Consider the following 12,683-nt stretch of genomic DNA (forward strand, 5'->3'; position numbering starts at 1 on the left):
TCTTCAATGCAGACTACCTAAATACTCAGAAGTCTGGGGATAATACATACTCTGATTGATGTATTGAAGGCACACTCCCAGTATCAGGGTAGTGAGGTGGGAAAGATCAATTTAAAATGTCTAGGGCAGGAGTAGATCTTTTGATAACCCACTTTAGTTGTATAACAACTTGGAAAGTTATCTCCAAGTTTTGATAATCACTTTGCCTTCTGAGACTGACAATCTGTTTCTTAACTGTTCTTTTTACTGTGAAAAAGTCTCCCATTTCTGTTCTCTGCCCTACATACTTGGGTCAGGAAGTGAATATCCTATTTTTACAGCTTTGAAGCCAAATGGCGATATAAGCAGCTGATTTCTTCACAGAATCTTTCTCAGTCATTCTTTTATTATTTTTTTTTTACAAGAGGAGCCCTCACTATTTCCCCAGTCTCTACCTTTAAAGAAATAGGGCAACACAACTAAGAAGATTCACAGTTTTACCTGCTGAAGGGCACAGTAGTCAATGGTATTCAGCCCTACCGGGAGCTCCTAACATTGCTTAAACTGTGGCCCAATTATAAAAAATGATCTTTTAAAAATATATATTTTTAAATAGCAGATAACAGAATCAGAAATATATTGAAGAAACCTTCTGAATTTTACACTAGCTGTGAATGCAGTGTTTTTTGTTTGAGACTTACATTTTTATTTGACAGTTGAATAAGATTTTGTTTGTTTTGAACAGTTTTGCTTCAAGAACTCATGGAAAGCACATTTGAATCTGTCTTATTACAACCTCAGGCTCAATTTTGATTTAGAAATAGTACTGGAGAAACAAGATTACAGGGACTAACTCTTGTCTGGGACAAAGGCAGCCAACTCTGGATGCACATTTTGTTCTTACAGGACCTTATTATCACAGATTCTGTTTCTTGGGTAAAATGAATTACCTATTCAGCTTCAAAGTACCTTTTTGTAAACATCAAAACAGATGATTTCTTCTCAGCAACTATTTTGGGGAAAGAATTGCAAGGAGTCATTTTGGGAAGCAAATTGGGGAGGCAGTTTTTAATACAACTTAATGTATGCAAACCCAACATATGACAGTAACATTGTATTGCTGTGTAAAACAAGTCATCCAGATTTATATATTGAAGTCTCTGTTAGTAGTTAATCTCCTGCTGGCCACCTGCAGAGGAGGAATGGAAAAGCTTCCTTTTGATCTCTTTTGTGAAATGACCTTTAAGGGTAAAAAAAAAAATAAAAGAAAATAAATGTGAATGAACCTTAAAAGGTTTGGTACAAATATTCTGTTGGGAACTGTTTGGTCCTTTAAAAAGATGTCCATATAAGACATTAAATGTATGAAAGAGAGTAACATCTGTGCTTTAGGTCAAGAAGGCTCATCACCCATTAATGTAACTCGGCTAACTTCTTACAGGTCACTGAGAGAAGGTGTTAGTCTGGTAGATTACTTTGTGAGTACTCTGTGTCTGTGCTGGGAAGGGCAGCTTTTCATGTGGGAATGATGGGTTAGTGGGAAGGACAGCAATTCAAGCACTGATATGCAATACCTTTCTTCTTGACAAGGGTTATCATTCAGTTGTGGTGTTTCTCTGCCACCCCCCCGTCCCACCCCCCATGTGATATATGAATCCCTGTCTCGAACTTTTGGTCTTTGTCTTGTACCTTACTGTCGGTTTGGGTCCAGTCACTGGTAGGAATACAACCCTCACCATGATTTATACCTGTTTCAGAGCAAGGGGCCAAAGCAAAGCTCCCTCAATCTTGCAGGAATCAGTAACATTAAAGATTCTCCCATGCATGGAAAGAAAACCAAGCATTTGCATCTCGTATTATCTTTGTGTGTGAATGAGGCTAAATGTCTGAAAATCATGCTCATGACCTCTGAGTGGGCAGAGATAATTCTGCCTATTATGCCTCTCCATTTTCCTATGATGCTGAATTTCTCAAGCTGTCTGTAAAAGCCCAGGTTCTCCTCTTACCCTTGCACATACCCAGACACCAGGAAGACATATGTCTTAATGGATAATGGCTCCATTGTGTGAATACTGTCAGTATCATATCAATGTGACATAAATATAGCAAATTAGCCGTATGTTACTTACATCAGAACTGCTTCAGCTCTTTGTGTGGAATGCAAAAGGTGCAAGTGAAAGCTCTCTGAAGCAGCATGAGTCTTTTCCTTTTTTAAACAGTGCTCCTGTGAGAAATTGTACCAAGTTTTAGATTTGGTGCTGATTCAATGCTATTTTCTTCCCCCAAAGTAGAAAAGAACTAAGGTTTATAATTCACCTAAGCACTTGGAAATCGGTACTTTGGCAAAATTTTTCTTAAGGTATACTATTATCAGTCTTGACCAAGCATGTGTGAAAATGAAGCATTTCTTGTGCATAGCTTCTGTCTTTGCCACTATTACCCTCCCTCCAGAATCATAAGAAAGCATCTTTGACTAAATGCACAGATTAGTTAAGAGAATTCTTTGTAAGTATGTTTGGGTTTGGAGATTTAAATTCACTGATTTCACTCTTACTATGCCTTCAGATAAAAAAAAAAAAGAGAAAAATATGTATTTAGTCTCCTGAATCAGAAAATTTTAATTATGACTGGTTTTGTCTTACAGACGTCTACAAGATGGTACAGCCATTGCTAAAGGATAATACTGCATTTGTCACTCAAAGAAGTATTGCAAATTGCTATTCTGAGAAGTGTTAGAAAAAAGAACTAATCAAACAATTTTTTTTTATGGGATGCATTTTCCAGTTGTAGATAATTTGTTCTTATTAATATCAGAACATGTGAACAATCAGAAGATATCCATTAAAAACTAAAGGTGCTTTGGAATTTTTGCTTTTTGAGTGGGGTAATAAGTGTTAAAAAAAAGTTTGTAAGCTTTTTGGAACTCACATCATCCCCATAAAGAGCAATTCCTGGAAAAAAGGAATGTGCCAATAATAAAAAAAAAATTACACAATACTGGAAACTAAATGTAGGCAATACTTTTCCAGAAAATATCAGAAAATGAATACATGTGCTCTGTTTTTTCCAAACACTTGGATGTTCACTTCATAAGTTTGTGTTGGTTCTTTCCCTGCCCCCCTTTCCTGGGAACATCTTTAAACAATGGTTTTCAACAAGTAACTGTTTTTTTCAATTTTTCAGCTGTAAGGTATCAAATTGCACCAGTCTGATTCCATGAGTGTTTTTCTATAACAAGTCAACACTGAGTGCATGAACAAATTACTTGGGTGCTTATTTAAAGTCTAAGGGATGGAAATAAAACATTGCAATACAATTTTCTCTAATAGTGATCAGTAGACTTATAATAATGCCGATAAAATAGTAAATGCACTTCTGTTTTCAAGGCAACTCTGTTGTGATGATGTCATTTGTGTGAATTTTGCCAGAGGAGAACTTTGAACAAATATGTTGTAGATTAGTCCAGTGACTTGGTCAATATGTAAGATTACCCATGGAAGTGTTTTTTGGGAGAGGGCAGAATTTCCCAGGGCCATTCTTCCCTTCCAAAATACTAGACATTACACAAACATTACACTAACATAAGATGTATGTACTCTTGTCCTATTACACCCTAATTCTTCAGTCATCTCTGACTCATAGAAGTGGTTACAGTGACTTTAGTGGTATGCTGATTTAAGTTAATTAAAAGCATATATTTCTTTTTTCTAATAACAGGTGCACAAAACTCCTCGATACTCCTGGCTTTGTCAGCTACTCCACAGAAGTCAGCAAGATCCTTAGTACTCACCTGTAAATGTATTCTACACTGACAGTACCAACCTGCAGAATAAAAAAAGAGGGCTACAGGTTTCCCTCCCACTTTGTCACCACTTCTACTGATTCATGGGATAATGGAGAAGTTGCACAACTGATGGGATGGCTCCTGCCTGCGGTAGCACACAACGTGATTGGACTGGGCACTGGGCTGTTGAGTTCCCTGGCCTCGAGGAGCACTGAGAGTGATGCAGCCTAAATGAAAGATAAATGTTTCTCAGCATTATCAGCTTAGTCACATCTTTGGCCAGGCACAATTGCATATGGTTTAATTGCTAGGTGACTAGAATTATGCCTGTATGAGAAACCTGTGCTTGCAGGTTATTCCTAGGGTGTGAGGGGTGCAGCTTATCCCATATTCTACGTAACCCTCTGTCTTTTCTAGAAATGATATTGATGGCTCAGTAGTGTCTTGTTAGAGAACCAAACTAAGTTGGGTGACATTAAAAAGAAGAAAAAGAAGCATTGGATAAACAGGATGTTGCACTTTGCAAAATACAGTTATTGAATTTAAATATGATTCTTAAGTACTGTAGGACAAGGACTGACTAGCTATTCAAAGACTGCACAGCTTCTAACCCCAAGACTTCCTGAGCCATGACAAGGGATGGCCACACTTCAAATGATAATATGTGATAATAATAATCAGGACAATAATAAATTACCAGTACTCTGTGCAGAGATTATTTATTGGAATTTTGAGACTTACTTTATAGCTGAAATGAAGCAAAGGCTAATTTATAGCTCACTTGTATTTTCCCAGCTCAAGCCCATGCTCAGCCAATTGTACTGTTTCACTGGGGCTCAAGGGAAATTTTGCCACTGCTTTAACAGAATTGGTGACCTAGAACCTGTTCCTCTCTGGCATTACTCTGACTGTATTAATTTGCAATCAGTGGCATGGATACTGGTGTAAAACTACAGAAACACCCTGGTGAAACAGGTCCTTAATCCCCTGCATCTGTGCAAATCGTGTAGACTTCAGTGAACTGAATATTCAAACTTTGTATTTATGCTCAGAAAGGGGAAAACACGCCCATAGTTCATTCGCATAATAAATGTGATGGGAAAATAATTCTATGGGGAGAAACATTGTTTGGTTTTTCATGAGACATACTTGACAATTACTGCTTTGTCCCTTTTGTGCTATTGCAATGCAGTTGTAAGATTGTGCCATAAATCTGAGAGACTGTTTTGCAAAGTTCGTATCTGCATTTGCTACCTTTAATATTAATAGGAGAATATCTTTAAAGTGAGTAAATTGAGAAAGTGGCTGAAACTATAGTTTATAAAAGAAGATTAGTGGGTTTAATATGCACTGGAGAGTAAAAGAAAAATCTTATTACTATATGGAGAAATTACCTCATAAAGAAGCTAATACAGCAGGCTAGGGAGTAATTTTTAACAAGGTTTTTATGATGCACAAGTGTAGGCAAGTTAATGAACTTATCTTTCTAGTTATTTTCAGATTGTAACAATGCATTTCTTTTCAGTTCCTGTGCTTTAAAAAGTAAAACACATTTAATCACTTACAATAAAACTAACTCATTAGTTTGATAAATCAAGTAAAATCCTATACTGCTCCTGTTGTGGCAGTGCTGCTTAGAAACTTAGATCAGGTGCAAACAGAGCAAACTACCAGGTTTATTCATTATTGGAATTAAAAGGTGTCATATTGACAGGGAATGTTCATTTTTGGAAAGACCTGCTCTGGTCTCAGTAACAGAACTTAGGAAATAAAAACTAAAATAGGGACTCAGGCCAAGATTTTGTTTTAACAATTCTACTCTTTGCAAAATAGCCATGTGGTCTTTGACATTCATAAAACAGACATCTGAAGAATGTCACATCCAACAGCAAAGAAACCACAGGGGGGAGTTGGTAAATACAGAATGTCCATCTGTCAGCACCCCAGCATGGCATGCGTAGGTATTGTTTAGGAGGAGCATGTCCACATTTTTCTGCCCAAATGCAAAAGACAGACTGCTGAGTAAAACAGTTCAATCTTTATATTGATTAAAGAGATGTGCTTTCCTACCACACAACAATGACTGTACTTGAAATTAATTCAGCAGCAGTCTAAAGGAAAGACTGAAGGTTGTCAGGCACTCACTGCAGGTTTTAATACAGACGTCCCAGAACAGAGATGATGTGGACATACCACAACAATTTGACACTACAATAGAGCATTTCATCGAGAGTTTATCAGAACCTCATCTAGACCACAACCATGTAAGCCACAGTCATGTTGAATGTTAGCATTATTCACAGCTTCCATCATGTCAGGGTACAGGACAACCTTCCCACAAGCATACAGAAGGGAAGAGAGGAGTGTGCTGAGAAAACAAGTTATTACGGATCAATTAATTAACATAAACAGATGGGATGTCTGGATTCCTCTTTTGCTGATGAGAACATTCTCCTACATAGATTTGGAAGAACTGTCTGCAAAGAGTGGCAGCAGGAAGCTTCCTGCTATCATGATACTGAGTGATGAGCAAGTTGCATACTGCTTAAGGCATTTGAGTGTCTCCACACCCTTGTAAAAGGTCGCAGCCAGCGATCTTTACTTCACTGAACCAATTAATCTAAGAAAGCTTATGGTGGATGGCAAACTGGAGCTGTGATTACCACAGTGTGTTACCTTTGGGTGGAGAAACACTGGGTTTCCCAAGTCATGTTTTATGGTTTGCACACTACTGATGAACCATTGAATACATCTAAAAGGACCAATTTGCTATCTAGGGTTCACTGGTGTCATTTTGTTTGAAGTAAATAACCTCCAATAGTTCTTCTGAGTTAAGGTGCCTCTATATGCTGTAACAAGCGTAGACTCTGGCTAGAGTTACATAGACAGCTCCATCTATCCACCTGTCTATAAAAATCTTTGAAGGTACTTTTGAAAGAATGTCTGACAGTGATTTTCCTGCTTCCTCCTTTTATGGTAGAATATGCTTCTCTTTTTTGGGGCCCAGGATAACACAATCTTTACTGAGTCCTCCTCTGAATCAAAATTACCTTTAGAGAAAAAGAGACTTTGAGAGGAAAAGAGTTCCCTCTTTTTCCTCAACAAAATATTCTAGCTTTGAGAAAATTCTGGGAACTGCTAGAATGTGATATCTAAAAATATTTGCAGGGTGAGGAATAATAGTTCCATTTTTCTGGTTCTAAGATTCACTTTTCTCTGTCCCTATCCAGCCTGAACCTAAACATTTGAATGATACGTTTAAACTTCAGAGCTGGTGATGGCTGATAGATGACCCTGAATTCAAATTGCTCTTGAGCTCCACCAAATTCAAGCCACCTTAGTCATTAAGGTTGGTGTGACCTTGACTCTGGTGTTTGGAGCTGACCTCTTCAGGTGGCTGACACTGCAACTGCTGGATGCCCCTTAAGTGCAGGCTTATATCAAGACAACATGGTTCAGTCTAACCACTGACTTCTTGAGAAAAAAAACTTCTTAAATCAGAATTGACTGGAAACAGAGATAAGCAACTGAAGTAGGAGAATGAGAAGAGCTTTTTTGTTCACTGGGATTTTGGCTGTCTTACCTGATCATAACATTCCAGGTTTATCTCCCTCTTGGTGACATTGAACTGGTCTTTCAGTGAATATTTTATGTGAGGATGACATCCCATGACCAGCTTTGTCTCTTTGTGATGCACCTGTGCCCTTTGTTTCAGCTGGACAAATACTGGCCTTCAAATCATTTTCTCCTGAGTTAAAAAAAAGAAATAAATTGTCAGTGATTGTTCCTCAAATTAAAAAAAAAACCCACAACACAACAAAATCAGACACTGAATGCCGCAGAGTCAGAGGCTGCTGATTAGCTAAAATGGACTTACAAATATACAGCCTTGATCTCAACCAACTCCTACATGGAGTTGTTCTTCAGGTTTGATTGCAAAAAATGTGTTGGTATTTTGCAGTATGTGCTAAATACATTTTCTTAGTTTTCAAGAGCAAATTACCTGTGTAGATGTATTTAGTATATTTATTGTGTGTATTTATTCTACTCTCTACAAACTAATGTTATTTTTAACTGTAAAATTTAAGTATCTGCAGCAGTGAACAGATTAGGGATCCTCTGTGATTACAGACACCCCATCTGTCCCATGATGAGTGGGATGGGATACTTGTTTGTAACATTGAAACTTTACTGAAAGATTTCAGCTGTTTTTCTATATTGGAAATGAATAAAAAGGCAACACTGGTCTGACCAGAAAGAAAAAGTGCATGAAACAAATGGGCCAACTTCTGCTCTCAGCAACCTCATGTAAATGTAAAGTAACTACAGTGCAGATTAGCAAGTTCCACTAGATTTGTCACACCTTCCTTCCTCCTTAAATCAGAAAATCAGAACAGCATTTAAGGAAGATGCAAAAATTTTAGCACAGCTTTTGCCCAGGAACACATATTTTGATAGACAAAAAACTCACTGTGCCACTATTTTATTCCCCGCTAGCTATTAAAACAGTCTGTATAAATTAGTCAAGACACAGCTTTGAGAGAAACTTCAACAGCCCAATTCCATGAGCAGCCATCCCCTTCCAACAAAGAAAATCTGAGTAATAAGATCAGGTAGCAAGTGTGTTTGAAGTATCATAAGAAAATGCTTTTTCTTTCAAGTTTAATGGGTTGAACTAGGACAGAAAGTTTGAAAACCAGCTTTTTTTCCCCCAGTTTATCTCAGTATTTCTGCTCCAGAAGACAGGTGTGTGCAAAAAACTTCCTAATAAAATGAACACAACATCCCAAGAAACAAGTAAAACAAAATCTTTGCCTTGCTTCTGTGAACAAAAAACAAGCTCAATTTGAGAAGCAAGTAAAGCCTCTTCCCAACATTATTTTGAGCTGAACTGTTGTCTGTCTGTGTTCAGAAGCAGATACTGGTTTCCTGGGCACAAATTTTCAAGCATCATGGGAAAAATGGCAAACATTTTTCCACTGAAGTTTGCTCATGTTCTGAGAAGTGATTACATCTGCTGGGCTTACCTCATTTTTGCATATGTTTTGCATGAATAACCCAGCTTCACTGGCTGAAACCTTCTCAGGAAATGAAATTCAAAGAGCTGTGTTAAAAGCTGTCATCAAAAATGTCAGGGCTCAATTTGCAACTGGGGTGTGTTGAATTGCCCATGTTCCCAGTGCACATTGCTGGAGGGGTGGGGGGTTGGCGGTGCAGAGGCAGTTGTTTGTGACATAGGTAGATGGTATGTGGGCTCACTCTGTGCAAGGAGGAAGCTGACACCAGTCAGCCTCATTGACTGCCCATCTCTAAAAGGCATTGTTTAGCTTAAAATATTAAGCCACAGCAAGGAAAAACACAAAAAGCTATGGCTCAATTTATTGTGTGCCCCATCTAAACTTGCAGTCACTCCCACCTCAGTGATCCAAGCTTTCTGGTGTTGGAGGGGGGTTACTAACAAGACTCTTCCAGGGAACAGTTGGAGGCACCACTTGTACTTGCCAATTAGCCATCTGTCACTCTGACTGATCATTTTGCAATAATGATACAGTAGTGATCAATTTTGTGATATTTCTGGTAGGGGAACCTGCTTGGGCCTTACCTTATAAGCCAAAGAGAGAACCAGCAGCACGTCTTGGGAGAATGCCATGGATATTGTGTTTTGCATTACACAATGTGCTGCTGCAGTGCGTTGTGCTGCAAGAAGACCTGAGCTCACAGTCAGAAGCAGGCTCTAGATCTAATGTCATCAGGAAAATGACTGCTAGTGGAAGGAATTTGTTGTGTCGACGCAGTGCCCAGGATAAGGCTGTCAGAAGGCAAATGTGGGGCAGGGATAAGAAAACTCTTAACACTGAGTGCTATATAAAGGATAGACACAAGGCTGGGAATAAAAGTATGTACTCAGAAGAGATCTAACTTGAACTCAACTATTGTTAAAATGTAAGAGAAAGCTCAGTATAGAATAAATCTAACACAAGAGTAGGAGAAAGAAAATTGTGAATTGCAGAAAGTCAGAAGTGAAATGATAGCAGACATTCACAGCTCTGAAATCTCACCTCATGGACAGCAAAGGGAGACCTGCAAGGGACAGGTGGCCATGAAAAAAAATAAAACCTTTTCATGGAAACTCTGCATCCACAGTAATGCAACATAAGGTAAAAACCATATTGTTCAGAGCAGGAGTAAGCATCGCACGGCCCAGCACACCCTCTCCCTGGGTATCTGGAGCCCTCCTAAGGTGGTGGTGCTTCAGCCAGCAGGCCCTGACAGATGCTGCGGGGGGATGGGAGAGCCGCTTTAGTGAAATCTGATTCTTTATCTTGTTCTCCAGCTTTTCCTGATAAAACCAGTTCGGATGCAAGGGACAGCTGAGTGCTCTTGCCCCTGCCAGTAGGACCATGGCCAGGGCTCATCTCACTGCAGGGCGACCATCTGCTGCCACTTAACAGCACAGGAAACCACCACTGAACAAAAGCATCCACTCCTACAGCATCCCACCTCCTGCAACAAAATGGATGGGTAAAGGAAATGCTTCTATATCAAATATAATTTATAACAAAGAGGGCAGCAAACACTGCATGTAACATTATCAGGCAGGTTTCCCCCTGGACACCACCAACAGGTACAAGGATGTTACTAAGAGGCTTGATACAGCCCAGGCAAATGAAGAGGAGTAACAGCAACTGGGGTGGTGGAAGGCTGGAGGGAGGGAGTGTAGCATCCCTCCTGTGCAGAGAAACCCCTCTGCTCTTATTAGATTTGATGTTGAAGAAGGCTAAACCCGGTGTAGGAGCACACAGTGCAATCCCTCTCAACAGCACCACTCCTCAACAGAGCACGCTCCTCCACACACCATGCACGGTATTTTGGTGTTTGTCAGGCCACATAGACATTCACAGGCTGTATTGCATTGCAGCCTGGAGAAGGGACAGTGAACAGATACTGTGACCCTCACTCATCCGGAGATTTGCATGAGTGTGTATCTACCCTACATGAATTTTCTTTCTGAAAATTTTCTTGCCTTTTTTTTCCTCCACAAGAAAATTCAAACTCTTCATTTTGAGTCACAGCCATAAGAAAAAGGTCAGGGTTTTTGTACAAGAGTTGAAATGAATAAAATGGTGTTAAAAACCCAACAACACTACTTAAACATAATTCTTTTTAAAGAAATGCTAAAAATTTTGAACTGATCAAACCTCATATAGGACATATACCAGCAAAGAAATGGATGGATATGATACAACCATGCCCATTTATTGAATTTTGATTTGAAAAATCAGAAAAAGGAAGTCTTGTGCAAAAATGTTAAAGCATATAGAGCTTCCAAAGAACACTGTGAAAGGATGAAGATACACACCCTGAATGCAGGGAACACTTAGTCACACTCTTCCTAACTATAGTGCTTGCTAGCATCAAGTTTGCCCAGAAAAACAAATCCTTCTTGAGGAAGGCAAGAGAACTTCAAGCTTCCAGGAAGCAGACTGTTCTCTCAGGAGTGCATGAGGTGTTCCTGCAGAGATCTATCTAGAAATGAGCTCTTCTCAGTGGCAGCACTTAATGAGGTGATCTGGGGATCAGAGATTTTTCAGAAGCATCTTTCAGATCTTCTGGAGTGCCATTTAACTTAGGTTTGGATTTATGACTTTCTTCTGATGTAACTCTGTCTCTCCTTTGACAGTAACACTGAGATGATCCCAAGGCATGACGTGCCTTCAAATGCCATATAGGTGTTGCATTGGATATATAGAGCAGTTCTGTGGGACAGGGACCTGAGAGTATTGTACAGAAAAGAGAGCACCTGAAGTGGCTGGCTTCTTTTCGGCTTTCTTGCTGAGAGGGCATAGTAGGAAGTCAAGGTCTTTGTTTATCAGGTGTTTATTACCTGTGAAGCCATTGAGGAATCAGTTCTTTTTAATTGCAACTTCTTAATTGCAAGGCAGAAGCATCCTATTCAACAGCAGAAAAACTGTTCTAGGATAGCAAAACTCTGAGAACAGTAAAGATCTAAAGATTTCCTGACCTGCAGTTTATATTTTGCTGTTATGTTTTTGACTTGAAGACTATCCACCCACCCCCTTTGCCTGTCCAGAAAAGGATATGAGTTTGAGTGCAAACCGGCTGTGCATTTGCTATTCAGACCAGGGTGGGAACTCCACCTGCTCACAGCCTTGGTCTGTTAAAAGCTACTAATCCTCATAAACCTGACCTTTCTGGGGTTTTTTTTCCATCTCTAATTTCCTGCATTCCTCACACTCTATTCTCTCTTTGTCTAGAAACTCATCTTGTTCTCTTTTGAACATACTGATTCACAAACATATGTTCTAAGTTACCTCTCTTGTCTTTGGTAACGTATTCCACATGCTTACATGCCATTTTATGAAATAGTTTTCTTTAACCTTTTTATTTGCCTTGATTTCCGAATGTTCAAAATATATTCTTTTCTTTCATGTTTTTTTCTTCATAAATATATTGTACAGCTAAACAATGATGATTTTAATCAAAACCAAAACCATGGAAGGCCTAATCCTTCTTGGACCAAGGCTAAATTCTGTCCTTGGTTACATTTGTGTAACACCAAAATAGTAGAAAACCAGTTCTTAATTTTCATAGGATTTTAATTTTGGCAAATCACTTTATGGCTAAATCTTGACTTAAAAAGTATTCGGGGAAAGCTGAGATTCTGAAGTAATTTAGAAACTTATTTCTAAAATTATAAATTTAAAAATTATATTCTGACATAATGTAATGGATATTGTGCCTTTATCTGTGTGTGCAAGCATGCACGTCTATGTGAGAAAACACTATATCTAAGGATAGCCAGGCAAGTGGAATACCCCAAACACAGAGTACCCTGCAGCTGAATTCTTGTCTTTTTTCATTAGAAAGTTATTCAACTTTAATAATAAATGCACTTGGA

Source organism: Gallinula chloropus (genome assembly GCF_964237585.1).
Source record: "Gallinula chloropus genome assembly, chromosome: 8".
Lineage (NCBI taxonomy): Eukaryota > Metazoa > Chordata > Aves > Gruiformes > Rallidae > Gallinula > Gallinula chloropus.